General features: G+C 34.2%; 1 long non-coding RNA gene across 1 annotated transcript; it reads left to right on the plus strand.

Annotated features, from left to right (window-relative positions):
• The first annotated feature begins 3,854 nt into the window (after positions 1-3,854).
• On the plus strand, positions 3,855-4,545 carry LOC145603117 (uncharacterized). Its single transcript, XR_014104690.1, has 3 exons — positions 3,855-3,992; positions 4,174-4,275; positions 4,451-4,545. It is a non-coding gene; the product is annotated as an uncharacterized LOC145603117 (long non-coding RNA).
• The last annotated feature ends 10,549 nt before the right edge of the window (positions 4,546-15,094 follow it).

The raw sequence follows: 15,094 nt of genomic DNA on the forward strand, positions 1-15,094 counted from the left end.
AAGGCGGTCGCTAAATTAAAAAAAAAATAAAAAAAAAATTCAAAACATCTAGCAGATCCAGCAGGCAGCAGCACCCTCAAGCCTCAACCACCCGTACCACCCATCGAAACCCAGCATACATTCACACCCTAAACCCCCTGTACCACCACCACCGCCAATCGCCTTCCCGAAACCCTGTCAACCCGCCACCACCGCCAACCGCCTTAATACAAAATACACCAAAAAATTAATCCCACAAATTGAACCCAAATTACTAGAAAATTAAGCACCAGAAGATTAAACCCATAAAAAAATATAACCCACAAAATTAAACCCAAATTACCATAAAATTAAACCCTTACAAAATACAACCCCAAAAATATATCCACAAAATTAGTCACCAAAAACGAACCTCAAAACAAACACAAATTCAAAACGAAAATCAAACCCAAAAATTAAAAAAAAAAAAACGAAATCGAAAATCAGTCACAAAATGAACAAAATCAAACAAAAAAAAATCAACATTCGTGGAAATTCGAACAAGAAATGCAACACAAATTCGGAAAAAAATCAAATAAATAAATATAAACACGATAACATACCTTAAACCCCAAATAAACTTCGAATTTCATCTCAAAATTGATTTAGAAGGCCAGATTGGACCATAAAAAGTCTAGATCTAGGCTTTTCATGGTCCAATTTGAGCATAAAAACCGTTAACATGTTCAACCATAAGATTATGAAGGTGGAGATCGTGGTGGTGGGCTCGTGATTGTAACGGTGGAGGTCGTGGTGGTGACGCAGTTGAAGGTCGTAGTGGCTTAATGAAGAAAGGAGATGAAAAGATGAGAAAGAAAGAGGAGATGAAGAGAAAGGAGGGCGTGAGAATGGAGAAGGAAAGAGATGATGGAGAAAATGAGGAAAGAGAAAAAGATAGGTTGGGGTGAAAAACGGCTGCTTCCAACAAAGAATAGGGTTAGGATGGGTTATGCACCACTTTTATACTCCATTTTATTAAAAAAAATCATATTATTATTACGACCGCTCTTAGCGGTCGCAAATAGGCACAAATTGCGACCGTCTCTATAACGGTCGTATTGGTTGCATTTTGCGACCGTTTTCGGTGGTCGCAAATGGTCGCAAATTGCGATCGTTTCCATAACAGTCGCAATTTGCGACCGTTTCTGACGGTCGCAATAGAATTATTTTTATTTAGAATAATTTTTAACATATATATTATTTTTTAATACTTTTGCGACTGTTAAATAGCCTTAAAACTGTCGCAAAGCTGCGACCGCCTTAAAAACAATCGCAAATCTGCGACCGCCTTAAAAACGGTCGCAATTATTATATTTTGCGACCGTTTTAATGACGGTCGTAAAAAAACGGTCGCAATTTGACCGAATTTTAGTAGTGAAGCATGCTTAGATTTGATTAATTCATAGTATCATGTTAGGATGTTTTTATTGCTTTCTAGAATCATGTTTAGGGTGTCTTTTATTCTTTCTAATAGCATGTTAGTACCATGTTAGGTTTAAAGCTTTGATCTTTATTGTTTAGTGACATGCTAGGATTTGTTATTAATCTTGTTAGTATCATGCCTAGGATCTTGCTATTATTTTTAAGCTTTGTTATGCCTTATCATGATTTTGATTATTATTATTATGATTATTATTATGTTGCTTGATATTTTTATTATATATTTATTATTATTGCTTGATCACGCCTTTTATGCATGTTTAAAGGGAATTTGTACTTGAAATCCTGCTTAATAAGATAATTAATAATTTGGTTTAGACTAATATGATTTTAATTCAAGTGATCGCCAATAATAGCTTTATTTGTGCATTAATATTCAACCAACATAGATAAACAGGTTTAGGGTTAACCTAATGTTTGCATGTTAGTCAAAAAGTGCACATGAATACGAGTAGAATAAAGTAGAGGCCTATTTATAGGACGGGTCCTCTCTTTTGTAGATTGGATTCGAACCCTTATCCCCGAACCCTATTTGGTTCAAGACCTTATGGAGTTGACGATCTCATGGATCGTTAAGGGGTGTAACCTTCACCCCGTGAACGGTTTACAAGTTCCTAAAACTTGTTGGCGACTCTTTTGCTCTCTTTTCTTTCCCTTTGGACGCCACCATACTTTAGTGTATGATCACAGTGGGGTTCAAGCTTGGGGTTATAGTGCTTGAAATATTCCCTACACGTACCGTTACGGTTAACCTAATGTGAACAACCCTACTTACTTCCCTCAATTGTTGAAGGACTAAAATGCTGTAAATATGTTAGTTTAGGGACTGTATTTGATCTTAACGGTTAACCTAATGTGAACAACCCTACTTACTTCTCTCAATAGTTGAAAGACTAAAATGCTACAAATACATTAGTTTAGGGATTGTATTTGATCTTAACTCCTTCATAGTCATATACAACCAAGTTATAATGAGAACCAAGGCTAAAATAAGAACTAGCAACTAATCTAGACCCTTAGATCATGTTAATCGGACGGCTCACATGCTTTCCGTGTCATTAATGGAATTTTTGTAATATTTTAACTTTATAAAGTAGTTTCCAGTTGACTCTTGATATCTAATTAATGATGAATTCCTAGCTTGGTTTCAAAAAAAAAAAAATGTAGTTTCCAGTTTCATTTTTCAAAAGTAAATGAAAATTTTGTTAAAGTAAGGATCTATTCACATTTACTGAACTGAACTGATTGGAGCTGAACTGAACTGAATTGAACTAAGCTAAATGAATATTTTATGAGAGAAGGAAATTAGGAGCTGAACTGAACTGAACTGAACTGATTGGAGCTGAACTGAACAGAAATTAAGTAAATATGAACAGGCCCTAAATGAAACCAGTCTTAAAGTAAATGAAATTGCCTTAAAAGTTAAAAAAAAAAACTGGAAAAAAGTTTGAAAACATCGAAATTAAGAAAATGTCATTAATGAGAGAGCGGGTGCATTGTGAGCCATTAAATGGAGTGCGATCAAGACTAAGATTAGTTCCTAGTTCCTATTATTCCCCTTGGTTCTCACATATATATATATATATATATATATATATATATATATATATATATATATATATATATATATATATATATATATGATAAGAACTTCACATCAAAATAACATGAATTTTATAAACTTGGAGTACCTTGTGCATGGTATTTCAGAAGTTAGGTAGAACTTGCGGAACTGAACCCCATACCTTGTGGGTTTGTGGTATGAGTTTAAAAATTAGATTTTTTTTAAAAACAAACATTAGAATATTACTCATTTCAACCCCTTACCTCATACCTAAAACCTACGGAGTACGAACCTAACGCCTAGTAAGAAGGTTTTTATGGGTTTTAGAAATCAATCCTGCAAAAACGAATAAAATACTATAAGAAAAGGAGATTAATCTTTATTTCAACAAAAAAAAAAAAAAGAAAAAGAAAAAGAAAAAGAATAAGAGATCAATCTAATACAAAATGAAAAAATAAATGGTATGATAAATGAACAATTTAATGAACAATAAGTAAGCGATATAATTGGTAAAACTGATCTGGTTATTCCGTTATTGTTATTGGCTAGCTGGCAATATTAATTAATTATGGGATTGAGTTTATTGCATTTCTTAATTGTAAGCTAAGCTGGATTATTGAATAACATTATCATCTGTTAATACTTAATAGTCTTAATTCATAGCATTATTATTCAATTGCAACTTGGAGAATTTGCATCGTAGGACACATGTATGTGATTACAGAGTATATGCTGTTATAAATTTTAATTGATTTTATAATTGAGAATCGGATATAAAACGAACGAATTCATTCTACAATCTACATACATATAATTATATAGCATACTCAAATATTGTTTATTTTCCGCAAAACGGCAAAAGAAAAGTGAAAAAAAATAAGTATGAATAAATTTGTTCCTAGCACTCTATTAGGAAAATTTTTGCTAACTACGATCTTAGCAATCATCGTTTCTAGCACTGCTGCTCAAGGTAAATACAGCACGCAGTATATTTATGTTTTAAGTACTCTTTCCATTTGAAATTATTTTCAAAATATTTTTCACTTATATTCTATGTTAAATCGTTGCAAATGAACGAGGGTATTATTTATTTTAAATTTTGTTTATTTTTCTGTAAAAGTAAGAAATGTTCATAATTTAATTTATTACAGGAAGTATATGCGAATCTTGTGCTTCATTTTGCCTTTCAATGGGTTTTCCCCCAGGGAATTGCTCCGACAATGATATACTGTGCAGCTGCGGCAACTCACAAGGTTAACAGATGATGATGTTAAATACAACAGTTTTGTTATGTTTTTATTTTTAATTTTGTTTATTTTTCTGTATACAGTAAAGAGACATGTTCACTTTTTTTTTTTTTTTTTTTTTTTTTTTTTTTTTTTTTTTCCTTTTTTTCTCTGACGGGGAAATGTTTATAATTTATTACAGAAAGTGTATGCGAAATATGTGCTTCTAATTGCGCTAGGATGGGTCTTCAGGCAGGAGATTGCTCCAACAATAATTTATCGTGCAACTGCGGCAGCAAACACTGGTAAACTCAATTGTTTGTACGAGTAACCGGGCTGCGGACTAGTTAGCAAACTATGGAGTAGCATCGACCACCAAGCTTGTTGTTCTTGAGGCGGCCCCGGTGGGTCTTAGGGCCGTTTTATTGGAGGATTGGGGAGGTGTAGCCTTAGCAAGATCTATTCGGGAAATTGCGGCTTAAGGCTAGCAGTTAGTTTGTGTGTTTTTGTTTGTTTTTTTTTTTGTTCTGCTTTGTTTTCTTTGTTTTGGTGTGTTTTGTTTTTGTTGCTCTTTTTCTGCTTTTCTACTTTCGTTTTACTCTTCTTTGTACGGGGCCTTCCCCTCTCTTGCATCAAAAAATATCAAAAGGTTTGTACGAGTAATGTTGTTAGGTTAACATTTTTTTTTTGAATGGGTTTGGTTAACATATAGAAGGTACCTAAGTAAGCATTTTTTTTTTTTGGATTTTTCGGAATAATGAAACTTCAAAGGAAATGCTACTTGTATATGTCAACCAAACAATGTAATACATTACCACTTTGTATAGTGTGTAAGTGTGTTATTTGATTTTTGTTATCATTAAACAAGCACCTATATCATTTTTATTCATAATCTCATAACGAAATCACAATTTACATGTCTTCCATTTTGGCGTGCTTTTAACTGATTATATTCATTTGTTGGTTGCTTAATTGTGTATCTTTTTTAATTGGCAAAATTAGCATCAATACCTTGAACTGTAGCTTGAGTGTAGTCAACCCCCTAAACTTTAACTAGTAGCTAGAGCACCAACAAGTATTGATTTCAGAGCAACGGGTATCATTAATGGGTATTTTTGGGCACTTAAACTGAGACATATATGGTAATTATAGGAAACTTGATGGCATGCGTTATGTTGCACCCTAATAATTGGTGGTGTTTAAACTACTAGTCAAAGTTTGGGGTATTGACTGTACCCAAACAATACTTGAGAGTGTTGAGACCAACTTTGCCTTCTTTATTTAGCAATGTTAAAATTGGGATCCTGTTGACAAAAAAATGATTAATTTATTTAGTAATTTCTCTTTTTTTTTTTTTTTTTTTTTTTTGAGTTTTGATTAGTTATTGTAACAATGCATAATAAGGAAAAGTGAAAATGACACTATACATGAGGGTACTTTTGCCTTAAAGTGAAGAGATAGAGAGTAAAAGATTCATTAAATGAATTGGGCTCCAAAATGGGATTGTAAGTGATAAATAAAAATGAATGAAAGGTTGTCATCAAAGGAATAAAGTAAAATTGAGCAAACATAGAAAAAATGAATGAAAACGAAAAGCGAGTAGTATCTTAATTAAACGAAGGGAATGTCACAATTGTGTTTTGTGTATTCCTCTAATTAATTATAGTTTTATTTTTACTTAACGTACTATATTATTTTGCGAATATTATGAATTCACGACTTTAACACTACTGTTCACCAAATTTGATTTAGTTTGACTTTCAAAATAAAATTTGGGCTGAAAAATGTTAGCAAAATAGGCTAAGATCCATATAGCACAACCATTTAAGTCCAAAGAAAGTCAGGTGATGGCCCAAATTTAACAACTGCACGTGCAAGACATGTAGAAATCTGAATATGAATGTCAGCAACTCAGCAGTCAGCACCAATATTTGAAAAGGGGTTATAACCGGTAACTCGTCGGTTGGATTCAGGCATAGAAAAAAATCGCGGTCGCGGTCGCGTTCGCAGAAACGGACGCGTTGTCACGGAAGTGGCTTGTAACGGTCAAATAGAACGGATTGCGGATTTTGCGGCGTGATTTTTTTCAAAAACTTCACATAAGTCTTTTTTGAGCTTTTAAATTCATTTCTATTTATTTATTCAATATTATTCCCAAAACTACTTTATATACAGCCCAATATATGAGATATGGCATTTATAAATTTAATTTACCATTTATAAGTCCTTAGATCAGGAAATTAGGCTGAATATGGATCGAGTTTCTATATTTAACGACCGCTACAATTATAAAACGGTTATATAACGCCGTTATACCGTTACGTAATGGCCGTCGCGGCGAGTTGGGTGTGATTTTCAATGCGCCGTTATATAACGGCTTTTCGCGGAACGGTAAGTCCCAAACCCGTTACAAAGCGGCCGTTATAGAACGGAACAGCCGCTTTTTAATTCCATGGATTCAGGTTATGGTTAGGTTATTTCTGGTCGCGAGTCACTTTAGGTCGGGTGATTTTGTATCCCGGGTTGAGAAATGCTCAAATTTAATCCAATGTTTTGGATTCAAGTCATCGTGTTAGGTTGACTTAGCAAATTATTAGAAATAATTGATTCTTTGATTGTCACCAAATCATATCCAGTTCTTACATGAAAAAAAAAATATATATTTACAATAAAGCCACAAAATATTGAAAGGCATTTCTAACAAATTCTATGTGCCATGTAAACCCTTTCACTTATGTCACGTCATCTACTCAACCTCTTTTTAGGCCACATCACCACTCAATTAACCTTAATCATTATGCCATGTCACTGATACTCCAAATAAAAACATAAGGATAAGGAGTTTTGAGCATCCAATCTCACATAGGAAAGGTGATCATTTTACCATCAAAGCCAATTAACAACTATGTTATAAATATGAAATTAAATGTATATAATTGCAAATTACAACGACTGATAAAAAAAGGGAAAAAAAACACCAAAAATATTAGATACATATAATCACAAGGTGTAATTAAAGTATTCCGGAGCAATGCCCGTGCCACAAACTAGTTTTAAAATTAAATGAAGAAGCTGACATTAATTATGTGGTGAATAATATGATCACTTATTTATCTTTTCTATCCTATATACTTCGTACTTGACACTATCAATATTTAGGTGTATATCATCCCTTATAGATATTATAGTTGTGATAATATTTGTCGAAAATTAGGATAATATTTGTATATATTATGTATCCTTATCGTAATAGGATTACTAGTCTTGTAAAACTTCTCAATTTGAAGTGTGTACCATTAATCAAAATATATATAGAGTTTTACAAGACTCGCAATCCTAATACGATAAGAATACATAATATATACAAATATTATCGTAATATGCGACAAATATTATCATAACTATAATATCTATCAATCCCTTTAGTAAATATAGGCGTGGTTTAGTACCCTTAACATATAATATCCTCATAGATAGGCTATCTCCATTAGCTAACTTAGAAAATTATTTGTAATTAAAAAAAAAGAACTTAGAACATCACGCTAAGCTACCTTTACAAACTACCTTTGTTAATATACATTCTGTGAAACTAATCAAATTTATCAAACAAAACATCCGGGGAACCCTCAACAAGATTAGAATAAATTTGATGATCAGTCAGATCATAGAGCACTGACAAACCCTCTTCTTCAAAGGCTTCCTTACGAGCATCAAATAATCTAGCAGCTGTATATTCAGTGCAATCACAACATTCAATTTAGTGCCCAACAAGCTTTACAGAACTTGAAACAGATCCAAATTGGAGAACCATTTTCCCTCTGAATAAAACAACCTGGGATTAAGGGTTTCGACATGTCCACCATGACTTGAGCCCTAAATTCTGGTTCCTCTGGCAAACGTTCACTGTCATACTCCAAGATTTCCAAGAGATTATTACCTAATTTCAAAGTTTTCACAGCCCATTTGAGGTCCAATAGCCCACAGGAAGGCTGTAAACCCGAATCCAAATCCTTGTGTAATCAAAGTTTATAAAAATAGGGTTGCTAAGCTAGAAAGATAGATTGCACTGACATTGTCACTATAAACAATGGCAGCGTGACGAAAAGAACAATGTAATTCAAGTAAAAGATTACGAAACTAACAAGCCTTAGAGACAATATTCGCGGACACGTCGATATTCAGCTCCCGCACTCGATCTTGAAAAAGTAGGCTAACATTTAAACGACCATTACATGAGGTTGTCCCCAAGAAAGGAACAATAACCAAGGTAGAACGACGAGTATCGGGACAACCTCCCTAATCTGCGTCTATATAAGTAATCAAGCGACTAGGGGTCTGTTCTGTTCACCTTATTTTCACTTATTTCAGGTCTAATAAGTTCTGACAAGTTTAGATAAGTTAATATAAGTTCAGATAAGTTAAGTTTAGGAAAAATCAGTTCAAATAAATTAAGTTCAGGAAAAAAAAGTTCACATAAGGGCTACCTAAGTTCAAAATACAACTAAAATAAGTTTTAATAAGTTCAGATAAATTCGATAAGTTAAGTTATGTTCAGATAAGTTCAGATAAGTTAAGTTAAGTTCAATTAAGTTCGGATAAGTCAAAATCAGGTGAATAGAACACACCCTAGGAGCAGATGAATATAAATGTGACCCATGATCAACAGTACCTTGAATTTAACGCAAAATGATTTTGAGTGCATCATAATGTAATTCCCTAGGATCATGCATAAAATGACACAGTTGTTGTACAACATAAGCAATATTTGGACGAGTAAAAATGAGGTATTGAAGTGCACCTGCAAAATACGGTACTGAGTGGGATCTCGAAAAGGAGGACTAGAGTATACTCTAAGTTTAGACTTAGTATCTACATGCGTCGCTGCAGGCTTACAAGAGCTCATACTTGCAGGTTCCGAAATTTCTTATGCATATTTCTACCAAGAATAATTATAATTCTGCGACTCATTCCTAATATTAAGGATATAATACTAAATAAAAATAAGGAAATAATGACTTTAGATTATGGTACACTTTATTAGCATGAAGATCGTACAATTTGTATAATGTTTTTGATCTATGGGGAAGTAGAATGGTTCAATTCATAACAAACTTTAGAGTGTGAATCGTGTCAATTAATCCACATACTCTTAAATGGGTAAAACCATACGTGGCAGAGCACTACAAAGCTTGAGATTATGGAATGGCTCATAGAATTTGTACCATTTCCTAATGATAATTCTACGTTCTTTTGGAAACTCACAAAGTTCCAAAGGTATGCTTTTAGAAGAATTTATGATACAACGAGATACATAGGAAGAGTTGATCAAGTCCTGGTGCAAAGTGAAAATAGTGAAATAGTTGAAGGAAAAATTAGTTTCCCGCATCTCTTAATCATATTTGAAGATGTTCATCGCAAAGTCGAAGATCCAATCTGTCTCCAGCAGAAACGAGTAAGGGCAAGAGCATATGATTTTTCCTTAATAGCTCAATATATCAATTAGTTCATAGCAATAAAGGAAGAACCCCCTGTCGTAATTCATGTTGGAAATACCACTATAATAACGTGAAGGGAATTTTCAAACTCATCTTTGAGCTTTACTGTGGTTCATGTTTTTAAGCATGGTGGCGCTCCATAGAAAAGAAGCTAGAGATAAAAGAGTCACCAACAAGTTTTAGGAACTTGTAAACTGTTCACGGGTGTGAAGGTTACACCCCATTCACAATCACGGAGATTGCTAACTCCATAGTGGTCCGAAACCATGAATGGATGTTCGGGGATGATAGTACGAATCCAATTTTAAAAGAGATTGAACCCGCCCTAAATAGGCCTCTACTTAATTATTATGATATTCATACGCGCTTTTCGATCAACGTACATACATCAAATTAATCCTAAATCTCTTAATTGATTAAAAATACACAATTGATGAATACAAAGTTATATCGCAAGTGCACGGTATTTGTTGTTAGCAAAGACTTAGCAAATACGGGTCGAATCTCACAGGGAGACATGTTCTATTAATTTTTGCCCAATTAGTAAAACTATTTCAATAAACGAAGAGCGATTTGGTTATTAATTAACTAAACTAGGACAATATTGCAAATAACACTAGTAGAAAAATTGAAAAATGCACCGCTAATTGGCCACCGGTTTTTGAAAACCGGTGGCTTAATTAATGGGCGGGATTAGCCAAACCGGTTTTGCCACCGGTTCAAACCAAACCCGTGGCAATAATTATAAGGCCACCTATCCAATTAAATTAAAAATAAAAAAGCGCCCCATATAAAAACCCAAACCCAAACCCTACTCACTCATCAGCCTTCCTCATTCTCTCTCTCCTCTCCTCTGCTCTTCTTCTCTTTCCTGGTCGATCTCCCTCATTCTCTCTCTCATCTCCTCTCCTCTCCTCTCCTTCTCTTTCCTGTTCGATTTCCTTCTCGATCTCCTCTCCTCTTCGTCTTTTTTTCCTTATCTTCGATCTCCGCCCTAGCCCTGTAAGCCCACACCTGTGTAGAGTAGATCGTTCAACACCTGCGGCAGAAATTTTTTTTGGTTTTTTCGCTCCTTCTTGTCTTTGTTCGTTCCTGAGTCCGGAGAGTTCCTAGAAGTGCTCGGGGGTCAGTTTCCTTTTTGCTGCTACTACTACTATCCCCTTCTCGTCTCCTTCTCCGTCATTTTAACCACCACCGCAACAACAACAATGAAGACATGCACGAGGTTAGGTTCAATTTTGTGTTTAATTAATCGATTTTAATCGATTTTTGGATTTTGTTGGGTTTAATTAATTGTTAATTAGTCGATTTTGGATTTTTTGAGTGTTTTCATCGATTTTAATTGATTTTAATCCGATCTCCTTCTAGGTTCTATTCGATTTTATTCTGGTTTTTTTTTTCGATTTTGAGCTTGGGTTTTACTAATTTCTGGGAATTTTGTTTTTTTTTTTTTCTGGGTTTGTATTTTCTTTTTTTATTTCTGGGTTATTTTTTCTGAGTTTTTGTTTATTACACGTGGGTTTGGTGTAGTGGGTTAAGTTGGTGGGTGGGTCTGGTGGGTGAAGGTGGGTGTTCGGGTGAAGGTTAAGGTGGTGCGGATGGTGGGTTAAGGTGGTGCGGATGGTGGGTTAAGGTGGTGCTGTTGGTGGGTTAAGGTGGTGGGGTGGTGATTGGTGTGAGATAGTAAACTGATTTTAGGGATTTAATTTTATTTTTGTTTAATTTTTTTTCCTGGGTTTTTGTTTAATTTCTGGGTATTTGTTTTTGTTTATGTGGGTTTTAAATTGATTTTAATCAATTAATGGTTATATGCAGTGTTTTGGTTATTTTTTTTTCACAGCTTATTTTAATCGATTTATTTTTTTGTTTTAATTGATGCAGTTATATTGATCAAGATCTGAAATCGAAGAACCAAGATGCAAGAATAGTGAATTAGATGTTGTATGGGGTTTTTTAGATTTTAATGTTGTAATTATATTTTAATTTAATATTGGAATTTTAGTTTGTAAATCTGATTATCTTAATTATTTGGAATTGTTTTATGAGAAATTTATTTGTAGTTATTATATACTGGTTATTGATGAATATATGTGTGTTTCATGTATATTATGCATATATATATGTTTCTGCAACATTTTAAGTGAAAAAAATGCAAAAAAAAAAAAACAAATTTTTTTTTTTGTTTTTTTAGGGTATTATTGCCACCGGTTAACAGGTGGCAATAGTTGTTAGTACAAAAAAAAAAATTGCGGGAACGACTATTGCCACCGGTTTTGAACCGGTGGCAAAAGCTTCAATTTATTGCCACCCCCCAAATGACCACCGGTTCAAAACCGGTGGCATAGGGGGGTTTTGAACCGGTGGCCAATTGATATTTTCGCCTAGTGTAAGGTTGTTCTCAAATATATAAAGGTCTAGGGTATACGTTTGGTCCACCATGCTTATGTCAATCCAAGAAATGCAAACAATCCATTAATAAACAAACTAGGTTGAATAATTAAAACACTTGTCAATCCTATGGTCGGAATTAACGCTTACGAATTAACATAACATAATCAAATTTGCCAATTGTAATTTAGCCTCTAAAAATATGATCTTTCAATTGTAATATTTATTAGCTAAATAATCAACTCATGATATTGGCCAATTACATGAATCAAACAATAAAGCATAAATCAATTGGAATCATTCAAACCCTAATTCATCAACTTATAAATAATTAAGCATAAAAATCAAGGTACAAACCTAGCTTCCCTCTCTTAGCCCAAGAAAACGACTACTCACTCATAATTGAGATAAGCAAAAACAAAAGAGATAAATAAACTAGAATTCAGAAGTAATAAAATAAAGAACGAAAGATTAAATGAAATACCTCGATGATTGAATTAATGGAGAATAATAAAGTAGGGTTCAACAATGGAGAGAAAAAAAAAATAAAAAAGCGTTCTATCTAGAAAATAAAGCATAAGAGGCCAAAATAAAATCCTTTCAAGTATTTATATTAAAGCCTAATCCTAAGCTAAATAAAATAGAAATAAGTAAATAAATATATAAGCTAAAATATTATAGGACGATAAGTGATGACGTGGAATTAAGAAATTAAGGCTGCTCGTGGCTCATCACCACTCGACTAAACCCGCGGGCGCAGGGCTGGTGGCCGTGGCCTGGCAGTAACAGCAACAACCTTCAAGTGGCCGCAGACAGGCCCGCAGCAAGATCGTGGGGGTGGCTGATTGCATTGCTTGAATTCAAACGCCTATAACTTCTTTTCTAGGAAGCTTCTTGAGGCATGTGACCTATCATAAAAAAGGTCTTCAAGTCTAGTTTCCAACGCAACTTGAATCGCTTTAATTTAATCCGTCGAACTCAAGTTATGATCAAAAGAGTGAGCAAAGGTCATTTTTGATACCTTGCATGCATGCAAGCCTTCGTTTTTTTCCATTTCTAGCTAACTCAAATTTGTTTCCGAAATGTCCATAGCGACTCTCGTGGATGCTATTTTCATTTCCCATGCATTAAATAATCCTTAGAGCCAACATCCACGAGCATAAATCCCTCGATTAATGAACTTGATCCATCGATTTCCATTCAAATTAAATATCATCTTAATCATCTCCAAACACTTCGAAAGTGTTCAAATGACTATGAAATTAAATCACCTGAAACATTAAAAAAATACAAACGGAGCATAATAGAGCGACATATGGTAGCTTATGCAGACATGACTCAAAAAACGACCAAGAAGACTTAGAAAAGGCTCTAAAACTAGCATAAACGTGCCTAGAAAACTTATATAAATATGATTCATCAACAATCAAATATATTATTGGTGATCTCTTCAGTTTAAATATTATTAAACTTAAATTCAATTATTAATTATCTTATTTGGCGTGATTTCAAATACAAATTCCCTTTCAACCTACAAAAAGGGGCGTGATAAAGCAATAGCAATAAATCATGAATAATCAAGCAACATATAATTAATGCAACAATCATCATCATAAAAACATCATCAAAATTATTATTAGTACGTAAGATCCTATGCATGATGCTAAACAGATTAATAACAAATTCTAACATGTCACTAATAATTAACGGTGCTTAGGGAAGGGGAGGTAGCCGAAAAAGGGATTAGGGAAGGGGAAGGAGCTGGAATCGAGATTGAAAAGGGATTTTCGAGGGTGAGGGATGGTTTTTTGGCTCGCTGGAGCTTCGCGTATCTGAAACACCGCCTATGTTTTCGTGAGGGAGGGGGTGGATAGTTCAGGTGGTTCAGGGGAGGGAGGTGTTCCGCTATCAGCGTTGTCGCCGTCGCCGTGGTTGGGGGTTAGGTGGTCGGAGACACGGGGCAGGGGATCGGTTTCAGGCGGGAGGATGGTGGCATGGTGGTTGATTTTTTAATTATTAATTTCTTTCTATAAAAAAATCTAAAGTTTTAAAATATTTTAAAATATTTTATTTTTATTTTATTTTTTTGACCAATCATAGGCCGCCACGTTTCTGGTAACTTGTTATAACAAGTTATCTAACTGGTTGGGACCATTTTGAGCGGATTAGGTATAAAAATCTAACTGGTTGGGACCATTTTGAGTGGATTAGGTATAAAGATCGGATTATTTAAAAATATCGTAAAGGTGGGACTATTTTTAGCGGACGCCCCAAAGGTGGGATTATTCCGGACAATTTTTCCTAATCATAAAACTTAATATATATACAACAAAACGAATCTAACAAGATCACACATTACTATGATACCTCTTATAGGTCAATGATAATTAATGCTCAAACATTTATAAGTTTGACCTAAATATTGGCATTGGGCCTGGGCCGAAATTTAGAGTAAAGGGAGTACTTAGTTATGTACTAGTACATAGTCTGCTTACAAATCAAAATAAACAAGTAGACACTATTACATCATCCCACATTTTGATTCATTTTACCTAGTGCTGTCAAATTTCAAACCGAAATCGTTTAACTGCCCGAAACCGACCGACCCAAATGAGAACTGAACCGATTAAAAATCGATTTTTTGAAACCGAAAACCGACCCGAACCGTATTTTAGTAAACCCGAAACCGAATCGACCCGAATAATGTTAAACCGTATAAGAACCGAACCCGTTAACAAACCGAACCAAATATAGACCGAACTGAAAGAAAACCGAACCGAAAAAGAACCGAACCGTATCTAACCCGAAACCGGTTCCAACCCGAAATCGTTTAAACTGGCAAAAAAACCGCTTACACCGAACTGTTAGCAAACTGCTACCCGTTTGCACCGAACCATTTAAAAACCGAACTGATTGTAAACCGAACTAGTTATAAACCGAACCGTTTATGAACCAAATCGCTT

This window comes from Chenopodium album, chromosome 21 (assembly GCF_948465745.1).
Source record: "Chenopodium album chromosome 21, dcCheAlbu1.1, whole genome shotgun sequence".
NCBI classification, from domain to species: Eukaryota; Viridiplantae; Streptophyta; class Magnoliopsida; order Caryophyllales; family Amaranthaceae; genus Chenopodium; species Chenopodium album.